This window comes from Leopardus geoffroyi, chromosome A3 (assembly GCF_018350155.1).
Source record: "Leopardus geoffroyi isolate Oge1 chromosome A3, O.geoffroyi_Oge1_pat1.0, whole genome shotgun sequence".
Classification (NCBI taxonomy): Eukaryota; Metazoa; Chordata; class Mammalia; order Carnivora; family Felidae; genus Leopardus; species Leopardus geoffroyi.
The window spans coordinates 35,261,055-35,277,292 of record NC_059336.1 but is presented as its reverse complement, the minus strand read 5'-3'; the positions used below and the strand labels follow the sequence as shown (position 1 = coordinate 35,277,292).

At 39.2% G+C, this 16,238-nt stretch overlaps 1 protein-coding gene across 14 annotated transcripts in view; it reads right to left on the bottom strand.

The window, feature by feature from the left end:
* Window positions 1–16,238, bottom strand: part of PLCB4 (phospholipase C beta 4) — a 424,518-nt gene that overhangs the window by 169,377 nt on the left and 238,903 nt on the right. For 2 of the 14 annotated variants that reach the window (XM_045445295.1, XM_045445298.1), the window contains one exon: window positions 11,429–11,490. The exons of the other annotated variants lie outside the window; for them this stretch is intronic. The gene's annotated coding sequence lies outside the window, so the exon portion shown is untranslated. The remainder of the gene's footprint in view (window positions 1–11,428; window positions 11,491–16,238) is intronic. 14 annotated transcript variants of the gene reach the window in all.

The window sequence follows — 16,238 nt, the reverse complement described above, 5'->3', positions numbered from 1 at the left end:
TCAATATATAACATGTAATTATTATATAGTATTATTGTCTATGTTCTTCACTTACTTTTTATATTGCAGCTACTCCCCACACATATAAAAATCTCAAAATTGAATCTTAATTGGGCCAGAGGAAACCTCAGCATTTTTCAAAAGGCAGACATTAAGGTGGCCATGCTCACTAGCCACAACTAGGCCACAACTTACAAATTAATGAATCATAAAATCTATACACATACAAATTAAACACAAACTTACACAGACTTCTAAATAATTGAGTTAAGCAGAAAAGTCAAAGCAGAAATTACACCTTTCTTAAAAATGAAAGGTGGGAGCATTACACGTCAAAATCTAGGGATGTCATATGTAGCTAAAAATAATTTTAAAATGATCAGTAAAAGTTAATTGCTTTCTGCAGTGCCTGGGTCGTTCAGTTGGTTAAGCCTCCAACTCTTGATCTCGGCTCAGGTCATGATGTCATGGTTCATGTTCATGAATTTGAGCCCCATGGTGGGCTAGGTACTATCAATGTGGAGCCTGGTTGGGATTCTCTCTCTCTACCCCTCCCCCACCCGTGCTTGCGCTTTCAAAATAAACTTTATAAAAAGTTAATTGCTTTCTGAATAGTCATATATTAGGTAAACATTTGGCAAGTGTTGGGGCAAGTGTCGGGGAGAGAGAAGGATGGGTGAAGAAAGAGAATGAGGAGGAAGTATAAATTCACAATGTTCATAACAAGGAGGTGTAATTACAAAGAGGATAGAAAACACTAATACTACGTATATCTTTAACCCAGATATCTGAAAACCTATATAAAGTGGATGGGTTTTTCAAAGTTAAAATAAAGTCGACCCAAAAAAGAATAAAATGAACAGTGACCTTGGAAAACTGAAAAACATAAAAGATTAGACCCAGATAGGTTTACAGGTGAGTTCTATCAAATTTTCAAGGAAAAGGCAAATCCCACATACCTACCACTCTCCCAGGACATAGAAAAAAAGTAAATTACTACCTGACTCATTTCACAAGTCCATGATCAGGTCCTGACAATAACACCATAAGGTTAACAAAACACCAACCAACCTTAGAGTTCAATTCTCACAGAGAAAAAAATTCTAAAATATGAATAGATCTATCCCAGAATGTTGCTAAATGAAGAATTTGGGATATTTCATCACTGAAAGCAGATCAATGTGATTCACTAGCTAAAGAGATTAAGGAGAGAAGTCTGGTACGTGCATATCTTAGCATACCTTGCAAGCTGAAATCAACCTGAGTGTGAAAGGTCTCTAACACATACCATTCAATAAAAAATAGCAAGTCCCAGAATGATATGAAATATGAACAGTGTGATACCATTTACCTAAACCCACAACTACAGAAGGATATGAACAGTGTAATACCACCTACGTAAATACACACAAGACAAACCCATATATTTCTCTACGTACGTATTTGTGTATATAAATAAATAATTAAAAAATCTGGAGATGTATGACTCTACTTACTTCTGGGAAGGACATAAAGACTGGGGCTGAAAATCAAGGTATCTTTAGTATGATCTCTGTGGTGGACATTTTTATTATAGGAATATATTCCTGCATTTATGTGCCGCTTGCGTAAATAAGAATGCAAATTTCAAAAAAGGAAAACAAAAAAAAGCCCACATATAGCAGATGCAGTTATTCTTTAGTCCCAAACAATTTAAAGCAGAAGAAAGAACAACACAGTAGGTCGTGTTTCGAGGTAGCTTCCTCACAATGGCAATCGTTGCTGTTTGGAGGAGGAACGATTCCATTAGTCATTAGTGACCAGGCTAAAAGCTGTTGAAAGCATGAAGGTCATGCTAACCAGCCCAGCTGAGGTAGGTAGCAGCCCTCCATTAATTAGCACCAAGGCTTCCCATGTAAATAAAGTCACGAAGATGAGCCAGGCAGCAGACAATGGGAGAAGGCAGAGATGCTTTGTCAGGTTCATGACTCTGTCTGCCCCAAAATGACTGTAATTGGGTCTCTCTTCCTACTTCTCTCAGTTCCTATCAGTTTGTCTTTTCTCTGTGTCTTCCATGTCTATTTCCCAGTGTCTGTATTGGCAATGGACGGACACACACACACACACACACACACACACACACACACACACACACACACAAGGGCCCCTTCACTCGAGGTGGCTTAGAAGCAACCTTCTGGTACAGTGATGTGCATTCATGCTTTCTATGACATAAAACAGATCTGCAGAGCAATATAGACCTGCAGATGCCCCTCAGGCTATCATGGATGTGTTATTCAGGGATCTATAACAAGAATAATCTGTAACAAGAATAATCAACAAGAGGGGCGCCTGGGTGGCGCAGTCGGTTGAGCGTCCGACTTCAGCCAGGTCACGATCTCGCGGTCCGTGAGTTCGAGCCCCATGTCGGGCTCTGGGCTGATGGCTCAGAGCCTGGAGCCTGTTTCCGATTCTGTGTCTCCCTCTCTCTCTGCCCCTCCCTCGTTCATGCTCTGTCTCTCTCTGCCCCAAAAATAAATAAACGTTGAAAAAAAAATTTTTTTTTAAAAAAGAATAATCAACAAGATAATCAAGGGAACTAAACAATAGCATTAAAGAAAGATGAAAAAACAACACGATGGTGGTAAACCAGACTTCAGAAATCAGTGGCAAAACACTCCCCTTTGCGAAATTTTAGGCGCTCCATCATCTTTTCACTCCTGCCAACCATCTCTTAATATTTCCCTTCGGTTTTATTTTAAAGAAAATAGTAATGTGAGGCTTCTGATATAAAATGCTCATATCAAAAATGAAAAGAAAGCTTCTATCAGCTTTCATCACCTTTCATTGGTTTAACTGGTTCTCCAAGGATCTCTTCAGTGAAAGGGCACACAATGCAGTCCTCAGTACATGATGTTTCTCAGATTTCATTACTGTCTTTACCACTAAAATATTAATCTCTACCTTGGTTACCAGCTTCATCAGAATGGTCTCATTATGTGAAGGACTTGAGCGGGGGCTGATGGAAAGAGAGCACTTTAGACCTTTATCTCTCAAGAGATCTGCAGTGGTGTTGGTAGCTCATTTCATCGCTTACTTTTTCAGAGCTCTGGGGTTCTGAACAAGGTAAGAGGCATTCTCACAAAATGACACTGAAGTACCCTGAATCTTCCCAACTTCAAACTGGCAGGCAGGGGCTGTACTTTACACTGCCTCTGAAATACTTCATTGGGCTCAGCATTAGGGGCAGTGAGCGGCTGGCTTATTTTATGTAGATGGTACAACTCTGACCTACAGATTCAAAAAGTGGGCCAAGTCTTTAACAGCAGTTTGATACAGGTAATTGATTTTAAAATGGGAACAAATGAAGGTACATGTTGCAGTCCAGCCAACTCCAGAGAAAGTTAAAAGGACAGTTACTTGTTTTAAAAGGCAAGGGGAGGTAATGGCCACTCTATAATGACGTCCTTCTTGAAACCATCTCAAAGCTCCACCTACCAGCTAACTGATAAAACAGAAATGCTTTCCCTTTGCCGTGCCAAAGCCTCCTCTTCTCCCATTCTCTGGCTTGCCATCTAAGGCCTCACAAGATACTTCAAGGTTCAGTTGCCTCCTCCACCCCCCTAGAGCACCACGTCTCCATACACTGCTCCCAGGAAAGGTCCTCCTTCTCCTTGAGGGACACAGGAAGTAAAGGAGAATTTACACAAAGAATGGATATATAACTGGGCACCTTTTCCAGAGTAAACACTGGAGTGAGCAGCTACTGGAAGGAGGCCAGTGGGCTTTTAAATAGTCTCATTGTTTCTCAATTCTTATGCAACTGGAAAAGATTAGCTATTGCACTGGCTGCAGAGGAAAAGCTCCCTGGACCGTGGAGGGGACAAGAAAGGATGGGAGTCCTCGAAGGCCTTGCTTCATAGCAAGTGGTAAAAAGCTCCTTCTAAAGAAGATGATGAGAAACTGAAAGCGTCAGTATGAGACCAACAAGGGAGCTCAGGCAGGCTATTGGGGACCAAAATATTCAAGTTAGACATGTGCATTTCACATGGAGATGACCCTCCATCCATTCAGGTGACAAGAACTAAGGAAGAACAGCTCTATTTGTTGGCCTACTCCGCCCTGAATCTTTAAATCTGTTCTCTTGTCTCCCCGGCCGGACCTACAGGGTAGTCTTCAAGCCTTATGAAACCTCACCTATCCCAGATATGCTGGATCGATTATGAAGTCAACTCTGCCCATCCCCCACCCCCTCCCCAGACAGTTGGGTCAAAATTTTGGTAAAGAGTTTTTTGTTTCTGGACATATGCCAACAGAGGGAAGTACGTGAAATCAGGTTTATTTAAGGTCCTGGGTATGGCAGGCTGAATAATGGCCCCCCAAAGATACCCAATATCCTAACCTCTGAAATTTGAGTGTTTCCTTACATGGCAAAAAAGGACTTTGTAGATGTGATTAAGTTAAGGATCTTGAGATGGGGAAATTATCTTGGATCACCCAAGTGGGCCCTAAATGCAATCTTAAGTGTCCTCATAAAAGGGAGGAAGAGGGAGATTTAACACACAGAAGATGAAGCAATGTGACCACAAAGGCAAAGACTAGAGAGATGCCACCACAAGCCAAGGAGTGTTGAAGGAAGAAGTCTTAACAGGAAGTTGAAAGGGTCAAGGGATGGATTCCCCCTTTTGCCTGGAGAAAGATGGTCCTGTAAACACCTTCATTTCAGATTTCTGGCCTCCACAACTGTGAGAGAATAAATTTCTGTTGTTTTCAATCACAAGTCTGTGGTAATTTTTTGCAGCAATCCAAGGAAAGGAATAAAGATATTTCTACAGACATCTTTCCCAGGATCCAATGGTCTTTTAACAAATTTGCACCTCCGCAATAAATACAAACTTAAAATAAACCTTGCAGCTTCCCCCAAAGCAATCAAGTCAGTCTCCATTTTTTTGTTTCTATTTGTGAACAAATGGATTCATTGCTTCAACAATGAATCACTTGCTTTCACATAACATACAGCTCTCAAACAAAAATGCACCATGGCTCAGATATGAACTTCCTGAAGTATAACTTTTACCTTTAACCTTATGACAAAAATATTCTATTAAGAATTGGTTGCTTCCCTACCCAACCATACAAATCTCACTAAACCAAATAACCCATGACCTTAAGTGACCCCGTGATCAGAACAACTAAAGCTGCTTTCCAGAACACCAAGGGCTAGGATAAAATTTCCACTGACGTAAAGTCAATTAGTGACTATCAAGCACATGTCAATGTCTTGCTCTTCAATCTTTAAATAAGATATCCTTATGTTTCTAAAAACAGATGGACAGCTATATCAGATCACCCAGAGCTTTTGTTCTTTATTTTTTTATTAAAATTTTTCAATGTTTATTTCTTGAGAGAAAGAGAGACAGAGTGTGAGTGGAGGAGGGGCAGAGAGAGAGGGAGGCACAGAATATGAAGCAGGCTACAGGCTCTGAGCTGTTAGCACAGAGCCCAATAGGGGGCTGGAACACACGAACTGTGAGATCATGACCTGAGCCAAAGTCAGACACTTAACTGACTGACCGACCTAATCACCCAGAGTTTTTGAATAAATGGCTTTCCTCAAAATGAGAATCTGACACTGATATATTGCATCATTAATGACAATTTTCCCCTTTTGCTAAAAATACCTCCGTTTTCATCAAGCCATTAGGTAGCATTTTCAAAAAGCATGTAAAGGCTGCAGGATTAAGAAAATGATAATAGGCAATGCTGTTGAGGGTTGGGGTAAAGGCATTCTTGATAGTTTGCTGAAAAACTATTTTGCAATCCATTTCTATAGGCTTGAAATGTCCATACTCTTTGATCTAGTAATCCTACCAGTAAGATTTATCCTACATAAATGCATACAAAATCCATGCACAAAGATACTATGATGCTGCTAGTGGCAGATAGTTTCTTTATATAAGTATCACTAAGCAATTGGTTAAATACACTACAGTATTTCAATATTCTGTACTCATTAAAAATAATGCTTCGAATGAATAGTTGTTTGCTGAACAACAGCAAGTTTAGAAGAGTTTCTAAAAACAGTCACAACTCAAACAAATATAAATGCTCTCAACATATTATTAAGGAGGTAAAAAAGCTGGTTACAAAATTGTATCCAAGAATGATCCCAATTTTTATGTGTTATATACAGCTTACACACACACACATTTTTTAACAAGAGAAAAAGATTAGCAAAACATATACAAAACACAAATAGTAGTTATGTCTCAGTGATAGAAGTTTAGGTGATATTTTAATACTTCCTGTGTTTTAAAATACTTACAGTGACTATAAATTTTTGTATTCAGGAAAAAAATGTTTGCTAAAGAAAAAAAAGACATTAAATGTCTTTTCTTCGTATAGATCCATGTTTTCCACCAGAATTCCTGGTAAGAACCAAGAGCAGGAAGAAACTAATAAATAAAACTGTGAAGTGTTCTTTTCGACATTTAGAACCTTGACTGTACATTGGGAGCCTTCACACACGCCAATTATGACCGGTTCTTAGGAAGGAGTTACTTAGTAATACTGATTAAAACTTGGGTATTATGTCTAAAATTTCTACTCTACTTATCTTTGGAAGTGAAACAGATTATGGTTATGCTGGATTTAGTCTTTAATGAACTCTGAACTATAAAAATAAAAACATAAGGCCATTGCCATAAATCTACAAAATTTATCATAAATATATAATAAATTGGTTTATCGATAAAGTGCCACCTAATTCAAAATAATTCCTGGAGTTTGTAAAACACACAAACTGAATAGAAATAAAATGAGAACAGCAAACATCTGGTCTTTGTCTCTATTTCCCCCTGCTCAACATTAATCATAAAAGGCAAACATAACTTTCCTAAAATTAATAATTATAAAATAGATTAATAAAAATATTAAGATGAATTTACTTCATGTTTTTTATTTTAGAGAGAGAGAGTACAAGTTGAGGAGAGGGGCATAGGTGGTAGAGACAGAGAGAGAAAATCTTAAGCAGGCTCCACACTCAGTCAGCACAGAGCCTAACAGGGGGCTCAATCCCCTGAACTGTAAGATCTCGATCTGAGCCAATATCAAGAGTCAGACGTTCAACTGACTGAGCCACCCAGGCACCCCAAAAATGAACTGCCTTTATAAATGTATTAGGTGATATTTATAATATTATATGCATCATTATTTTTAAGAATTCTATAAAAAATCTACAAGATGCTTATTTATCTGTGGTATTTAAGAGTGGCTTAATTTGAATATAATGAATAATTGTTAACATAATTCAGTCTGTAATGACCAATTTTCAAATAAATCAGCATATGATGAAGTATACAGTTTTCCAAGAAAAGAACTGGTTTCAAAAGACTGTTTGGATATTGGTTGCTTGCCTACAACAATTTCCTTGAAAATGACATCTGAGTTCATGTGCCAGCCTCCCAAGAGCCCTTGAATAGGGTGAGTGTTGAAACTGTATTAAAAGTAGTTGTCTATGACTGGGGTTCTCTGACCTGTTGATGCCTTGCTACTCACCTCTTTCCACACAGTTAATTCCCACTGAAGGGCTCAACCAGACGCCCATCTTTAGGGAGCAACCTTGTGGGGAAAAGGACTCAGTGGCAGAAGCTAAGAGCTCTAGGGACTGTGGTTTCCTATTTCTAAATGTTTAGGGAGTCCCTGGCTTACTAGTATTTTGATCTTTCAGAAGAAAAGATATAATTTGCAGATTAATGATATTTATTTACAGTTGAATCATAGACATGGCTTCAAAAAATGAAATTTTTGTTTGATAAGAAAAATAAATCACCTTCTATAATATGAAAATATGTAGTGTGTGGTAGGAACCTGGGATAAAGAATATATAAATTAACTTCAAATCTGTTTTAGCAAGACATTTCTTTTATACATGCTGTAAAAATTCTGCGAAGTAAAGGCATTTTATTTCTTTTGTGCCTCTGAAATAGAGTACCTGTTTTTAATGACTAAGGGGTTATAGCAAACAGCAAAAGTTTTTTTTTTTTTATTACTACTGAGTATGTAAGATAAACAGAATTAACCTAATCAGCCCCGAGAATTATAGCAGTCCCAAGAAATAAAATAATTAGGCAAATGTGAAATACTTATAAACAAGGACTGGGCTTTTTTCCCCCTTGCTTTCTCACAAGTGAAAGAATGCGTCTCTCTTTTCAAGACCAGAACTAACAGAATATATGGTGGTGTATAGAGTTTACCCTTACAGCCTCTCCCTTAGTATCAGGTATTAGTCACACGCAACAATGTTTCAAAAGAGTTCAGCCCTCCTCACTCCCACAATAAGGGCCCTGATAAGGTCTGAGGAATAGAAAACAAAACAAACAAACAAAAAAAAATGGCAATATGATAGAATAAGTATTTTAGGTACGTTTATATGGAGCTCAAACATAAATTCTACAAACAGCAGTCTCTCTTGGATCTTATTCATGGTGTTCTTGATTGTGCAGCTAAGATAGTAGTCTATAGTTTTGTGCTTCCAGTCCAGGGGCTCCAGGGAGGGAACTAGGAGAATGGGGGTTTGGATTGACCTTTCCCTCAGGCTTAGTTTCTTCTTAACTAGAACACTCTTTAAACTACTGATGATAATATCTGGATAGCCAAGGTGGGGACTCAAGTCTCTTGGGGACTAAGGCAGGAGCATAGTGAAAAGACCAGAGAAGGCTTAGGTCACATGGACTTGCCTTAGATCAGTGGTTCTCAAAGTGTGGTACCCAGTCAGTAAACATCGTCTGGGAATTTATTAGAATGCAAAATCTCAGGCCCCACCCAGACCTTCTGAATTGGAAAATCTGGGGTGGGGCCCAAAAATCCATGCTGTGTCCAGCAGTCCAGGTGATTCTGATGTCAGGTAAAGTTTGAGAACAACTGCCTTATATCAAGTCTTCACCAAAAGGAAAAAGGTGAAGAAAGAAAGAGAAGACAAGACAAGAGGAGAAAACAGGATCTTTTGATCTTAATCTATGGCCCAGACTAGCTCACTGAGAAAGAGACCCGCTAGGCATTTGGGAATGAAGCTCAGGTAAGAATTAAAGACAGTTCATTTTCCTAGAATGCACACTTCTCTTCAGAAGGCCTTGCAAATCAAGGATATGGAAATTCTGGGTCCCGGTACTCACATTCCCACCAAGATCAAGAGTAGATACCAAGCTGGCCTTAAGTAAATGGGTAATTTCTACAACCATTTCTTTCAAGCTTCATCCTTAAGGGTTAAGTCTCAAGAAACCAGTTCAGGGTGACAGGTGACGTGAAGAAAGCAAACAAAGGGTGACATAACCCAAACTCAACTATTTAATTTACAATGTAGATTTATTTAATCTACAGCTATTTATTTAATATACAACATAGACAGTGAAGCCACCTACCAAATAACTTTAAATATTTCCTTCTTCTGGCCCAAACCTTTATGGTCCCTGATAACTACAAACTATAAGTGCTAGTATTTCTCTTAAAAACTCAGAAAAAATATTGGGGAAATAAAGATTCACCCAGAAAACTCAATCTTTAAGAAGCTGCAATGAACAAAACTGCTGAAGAGAAAGATCACATTAAAACATGAGGGTTCAGGGGAGCCTGGGTGGCGCAGTCGGTTAAGCGTCCGACTTCAGCCAGGTCACGATCTCGCGGTCTGTGAGTTCGAGCCCCGCGGCAGGCTCTGGGCTGATGGCTCAGAGCCTGGAGCCTATTTCCGATTCTGTGTCTCCCTCTCTCTCTGCCCCTCCCCCGTTCATGCTCTGGCTCTGTCTGTCCCAAAAATAAATAAACGTTGAAAAAAAAAAATTAAAAAAAAAAAAAACATGAGGGTTCTAGGGAAGCCTGGGTGGCTTAGTCAGTTAAGTGTCCGACTCTGGATCTCAGCTCAAGTCTCAATCTCAGGGTCATGAGTTCGAACCCCATGTTAGGCTCCACGCTGGGTGTGAAGCCTACTTAACAAAACAATAAACAAAACAAAAACAACCAAGAACAACAACAACAAAACAACACAACTTGAGGATTCTAGAATAAACATGACTGTAGCTGCGCTGAAAAGCAGGGTCATTTCAAAAAACCCAAAAAGTATCAGTTTGCCACTTACATTCTTCACTGGATTTATGAGACTTAACTCATTGCCCCAAATACACTGAGCCCTTTGCATCTTTCTCTTCCCTTTCCATGCCTGAACCTCATTTTTTATGTTTATTTGTTTATTTTGAGAGAGAATGGGTGAGCAAGAGGAGGTGCGTAGAGGAGAGAGCTCCCAAACAAACCTAAAAACAACCAAGGCCAAGGCCAATAAAGTCTTTTCCTGTTACCCAAATGCACATGTCAGTATCATTTTTGCGTGCACCTTCCCTTTTCTCCAAGATCCTGAAATTCTGTTCCCAGGCTCCTGTTCCCAACTCATACCCTGCTCACCCCCTGACCCCCCATTGGTGCCCAATTGGAACTCAATCTGTAGAATGAGTTTCCGTTCTTCACCTGGTTCTGCAGCTGGTTGAGCCTATGAATCACTTCTCGGCTGACTGTACATCCTAACCTCACCTCTGCTGGGTCCCATCCTTAAGCTCTGACCTCTGAGGTCAGCTTGAGGACGGCTCAGCTTGGCACCTGGGTCCTCAAAGGTGGGGACGCACCCTAGACATGTTCTCAGGGGGTATGTGGTTTTCTTCTCCACAGAGCTTGCCTCTTTAGAGGAAACCCTACCCCACTGCTCATAAGGTCCTTCTCTCTCTTATGCCCAGTCCTCCATACTTTGCCCTTCATTTGCCCTTGGACTGGCTCTGCCATAATTACTAGGCAAAGCATCACCGATATGAATCATACATGTCAAGAGAAAAAAAAAAAGCTCTCTTTAGAGGTTTCACCTTGCCTTGATTATCTGAGAGTTTCAAAGGAAAGATTTTTATTTTATCCTTGCTTGAATATCTATCTGAATGTTGCCTCAGGGAGGTGTATGGGATAAGTCTGAGGACTGCAAGACAGGACTTCATAAAAACAGGGCAACTGCTTTGGACTAGGAGCAGGTGCCAATTCAAGGGCTTGAGAAATCCTTTATTTTAAAAACTATTTTCCTATTAAAATAAACACACAGAGACAACGAGCTCTTAAATTTAATCAAGATTCCTGATATTTAAGTGTTCTCCAAGCAAATTTATAAATAGGCCTTTGCTATTATTACACAGGAGTCAGAAGAAGAGGATAAAGCCTAGGACTGCGTATATTGGAGCGGAGTCCAGACCATAAAAGGAGAAAATATGTTTCCTTAGGTTTTGAGCTAAAAGGTATCCAAATTTAACAGCTTTTATAATATTCACACACACAGAGGTACTACCTGACTTGAAAATAACCTGTGGTCAAAGAGATTTAATCCAAATAAACTCAAATCTCACACAAATTCAATGACCTCCTTACTTACATGTTCAAAACTGTTCCATCTCCACTCTTCAAATGCTTAAACTAAGGACAGAGATGAAACTCCTAGAGATAGTGAGAAAAAGTTACTTGGAATTTAAGGTTTTAGAAGGTTGATTTTTTCTCTATTTGTGCAAATTCTTTCAAAGACCCAAAGAAAGAAATTCTTTCTTCTTTGTTTTTTATGCAATTTTTATATAAGAAGTCTGAAAGGAAAAGGAAGCAAAAATCTCTAATCTCAGTTCATTTGTAAGAGAACGGTCATATTTTCAGGATTTTGGTTTCCTTTTTTCCAGATGTGGTGTCATAATTAGCCATGATCTCCAACGAGGCAGAAAACTTACCGTGTGTTGGTTTCTGTAAGTGAGAGGGCACATAGAAACTACTATTCCTCAGGGGCACTCGGGTGGCTCAGCCAGTAGATCATGCCACTCTTGATCTCAGGATAGTGAGTTCGAGCCCCACATTGGATGTCAAGTTTACTTAGAAAAACAAAAAAATACAAAAAACCAAACTACGTGTACGTATTAGAACATACACTGTCTTTGGCTTTGTCTGATAGGTCAGCAGGGATTGAACGCTTCATGTTTCACTGCCATTCACCAGCATCAATGTTCACACCACTTGAAACAGGTCTTCTAATAGGTCTTCTAATTAGTATGATCCAAATTTTATGGTTAAGTAATTTGGCCACACCCAAAAAACTGGGTCTGACTTGAATTATAGATTTCATTACTTCCACAATCAATATTAAATTAATAGCACCTGTATAGCCTGTGGGTCTAGAAAGAGCAGGGTGGTCAGAAATGGATGACCTGAATTCCAGTCCCGTCTCTGCCCCAACTAGCTGCGTGTCCTTGAGGAAGCCCCTAAGCTCTCAGAGCCTTCATTTCCTTGCCTGTAAGAAGACTCAAACAGTCTCAGGGGCTGAAGCAGTCATTTTTCTGAACCCTTCTAGCCCCAGTTGGTTTGATTAAACAGTACTTGGGCTTCAAATAAATGTAGATGTTATTTAAAAGCCCTGTATGTCCTCCTGAAATAGATTGAAATAGATTTTATTTCCCAAAATTAAAGCCACATTCAAATGGCTCCCAATAAGATTAAAAACAATGTATTACTATTGTGTATTGAAGAGCAACTGACAAGGTAATGACACGGTGACATTTCTAGAACAGCTCTTCAGTAGCAAAGCAGACTTTAAAGATGCCAAATGCTTGCCCAATTCTGGTAAGGTCAACGGCCTTCAAATAATTGTTCCTTTCATACGATGTGTGCTTTTACTGGATTATTTTAAAATGTGTTTGCTTCCATTGCTTATATAGAAACTGAAAAACATCCCTCACTCTCACAAAGCCCAGAGGCAATGGGAAGGAGATCAGAGGTCAGAGAAGTAGGATGTGAAGCAATTCCCAAGGGTTCATGTTGTAGTTTATTTTAGCAAATGTCTCCAACTTCTAATTCAAGCCATATCAGCAGGCTGGGAAAAAGAGCAAAAACGGAGCTCCTTGAATGAAATTCCCTGCCCCTTTGTTAGACAAACCCTCAGATTCCACCCCCTCCCCCCCCACCCCGTGTCCACAGTAATAAGCAAAATTGCTGAAAATCATTTGGGCCCATGTGTCTGCAATCAATTATTTTGTTTCTTAAGGGGTAAAGTTTGACCCAGCATGTTTTAAAATGCTACAAGATTTCAGGCAAGTTTCAAAGACACCAGGAAGAAGTCAACAGCCTGACCCATGGAGGAGGAAAATGACATTCTCATTAGGCAAGAGAAGAGGACGTCCTTAAGTAATGAGATATGAACACGGCTCCTGTCACAACTCCGCTCTGAATGCAGGTGCTGGGGGCTAACGTGCTGACCCGCCAAGCTTCACAAAGCTCTCAAAATAAGGGCGCTGGACATCCATGTGATAGTTACATTTTACCAAGTACGTTCACAAACTCTCTAAGGTGGAAATCATAACTCAAATGCAGAGTGTGGAAAGTGGAGCTCAGAAAGCTTAGATTGTCTCAAATTATGGTTAAGAACTAGCACTTAAGCCTTTTGATTTAAAAAATTTTTTTTTTTTAATTAACGTTTATTTATTTTTGAGACAGAGAGAGACAGAGCATGAACGGGGGAGGGGCAGAGAGAGAGGGAGACACAGAATCGGAAGCAGGCTCCAGGCTCTGAGCCATCAGCCCAGAGCCCGACGCGGGGCTTGAACTCACGGACCTCAAGATCGTGACCTGAGCTGAAGTCGGACACTTAACCGACTGAGCCACCCAGGCGCCCCAGCCTTTTGATTTTAAACTCTCACTGTCTGACCTTGATCCTCACGATGAAAGTTCCTTAAATTCAGTAAAACATTTTGCATATATATGGCCTCCAACCCAAATGAGGGAAAGTCATCTCTCCTTGGGATTGTATTTAATAAGATATTTTAATAAGAAGTACTTCAACCAAAACTAAGGACTACCTCCATAAAGGAGATGCCTATATTACTGTCAATATCCAACTTCTCATTTCAAATTCACCCCACACAGATCCTTGTTACTCCAGCTTCCAAATCAGGAGATATTTTTGGTTATCTAAAAGAAAATAGAATTCAAGTTTCTTGCATTTATTTTTAAATGTTTTCATAATTTCCACTTTAAAAAGATCACTGTTATCTTTAATGCTTAGCTCTGTTTTTAGAGTCTTTTAAATGTGATAGAGAAAACTTAATATTATCAAAACATCAAGATCTAACCACTTAGTCCATGACATTAGTTGGCCTACAGCGCTATTTTGGAATATTTGTGGTGGGCATTTTAATAAAATTTATGTGGTTGCCTATGCTTTACTCAAATAAAATCACAAGTGTGACTAAGCCATGATAAATATTTTTATTTTTCTTCTGCCCTAATTGAAACCAACCCTCGAGGTAAAACGGGAAAGGAAATAGGATTCAATTATGGCCATTACATGAATGAGTTAAATCAGGTTTTGTGGACAAAACATCTGAAGTTTAAAAGACAGGAACACTTATCATTAAGGCATATGTTGGCCATCTATGTCACACACTCCCATGGCCAATTTTCTTTAAATAGTAAAAATAAGCTGTGCTCCATATGACCATTTCCTAACTATCAATTCTCTGTAAGTATTTTAAAATATGAAATCTATGTTAAATATTCTGTCCAAAATGACGTTTGAGAAGTTGGACTTTTAAGGCTTTACATGCAGTATCCTTATCTCGCTCCTGAGATTTCTTAATCTCTGTAGAATTTAACCTCTACCATCACCCTATAGTCAACTCATCCTGGTTTCCCACTTTTGTCCTCCATCCTTGGTTGTTCTCATTCTCCCTCCTGTGGTGATCCTGCAATATCACTGTTCTTTGGCCCTCTCCAGAATTCCACTCCTCATTTTCAGTTGCCTCCTACGACATCTCCACCAGCACTCCTAGCACTTTAGATGTCCTGATATGTCCCAGCTGAGCTCACTACTACAAAATGATTGCTTGGAAGACGGAGTCAAACTATCAAGATCCATGTAAGAGTAATCAACACAAAGATCTTCATGTTGGTTAAACAACAACAACAACAACAAGAACAACAAACCTACAGGACCAAATAAAAAAAAAAAAGCCGACATAAGAAACAACAGGTTTTGGCAAGGATACAGAGAAAAAAGAACCCTCATGCACTGTTGGTGGAAATGCAAACCAGTGCAGCCATTGTGGAAAATGGGTAAAAAGAGAACTACCCTTCAATCCAGTAACTGCACTATAGGTATTTATTCAAAGAATACAGAAACAGTAATTCAAAAAGATACATGCACCCCTATGTTTAAGCAGTATTATTTATAATAGCCAAATGCAGCTCAAGTGTCCATCTATCGATGAGTGGATAAAGAAGATGTGTGGGATATGTGTATGTGTGGTGTGTGTGTGTGTGTGTGTGTGTGTCAGATGGAATATTATTCAGCCATAAAAAATAATGAAATCTTGCCTTTTGCAGTGACATAGATAGAGCTACAGAGTAAAATATTAAGCAAAATAAGTCAGCCAAAGAAAGACAAATACCATATGATTTCACTCATATGTGGAATTTAAGAGACAAAACAAATGAGCAAAGGGAAAAAGAGAGACATACCAAGAAACAGACTCTTAACTATAGAGAACTGATGGTCACCAGAGGGGGGTTGGGTAGAGGAATGGGTTAAATAGGTGATGGGGATTAAGGAGTGCACTTGTCATGATGAGGACTTAGGTAATGTAGGGAGTTGCTGAATCACTTTCTTGTACACCTGAAACTAACATAACACTCTTTATTAAATAATGAATTAAAAACTTCTAAAAACTGGCTTTTTTATATGAAAACCATCTGAACTTTCAGTGAACGACAGTCTTCATGAGCTAATAGTAAAGAGGTCATTGTTTGTACCCTAATGGGATCTGGGAAAGACAAGAAATCGATGAATGGCTAGAACAATCTCAGCAAACTCTCTCAGATCCTGCCACTGCTTTGCACTATTTTGTAAATTCAATGTCACAATTTTAAGAAGCATATCAACAAAACAGAGGAGTTGGTGAAGGAAGTCATGCCATTTAAGCAACAATTAATAAAAGAAGTTTCCAGAGATTTCAGAGTCAATCTAAGCTCTTCCTATAACTGGGTGGGAACAGAAGGCAAGAACCGGTGAACTGGGCTGAGTCCCACAGCCCTACTGATGGAGCTGGGAAAGAACAATGACCATGAACTGCTGGTCCAATACCAATGCGATCCCTATTCTGACAGATGGCATGTATTGAAACTCACTCATATGGAAGACGGAGTAATAGAGATAT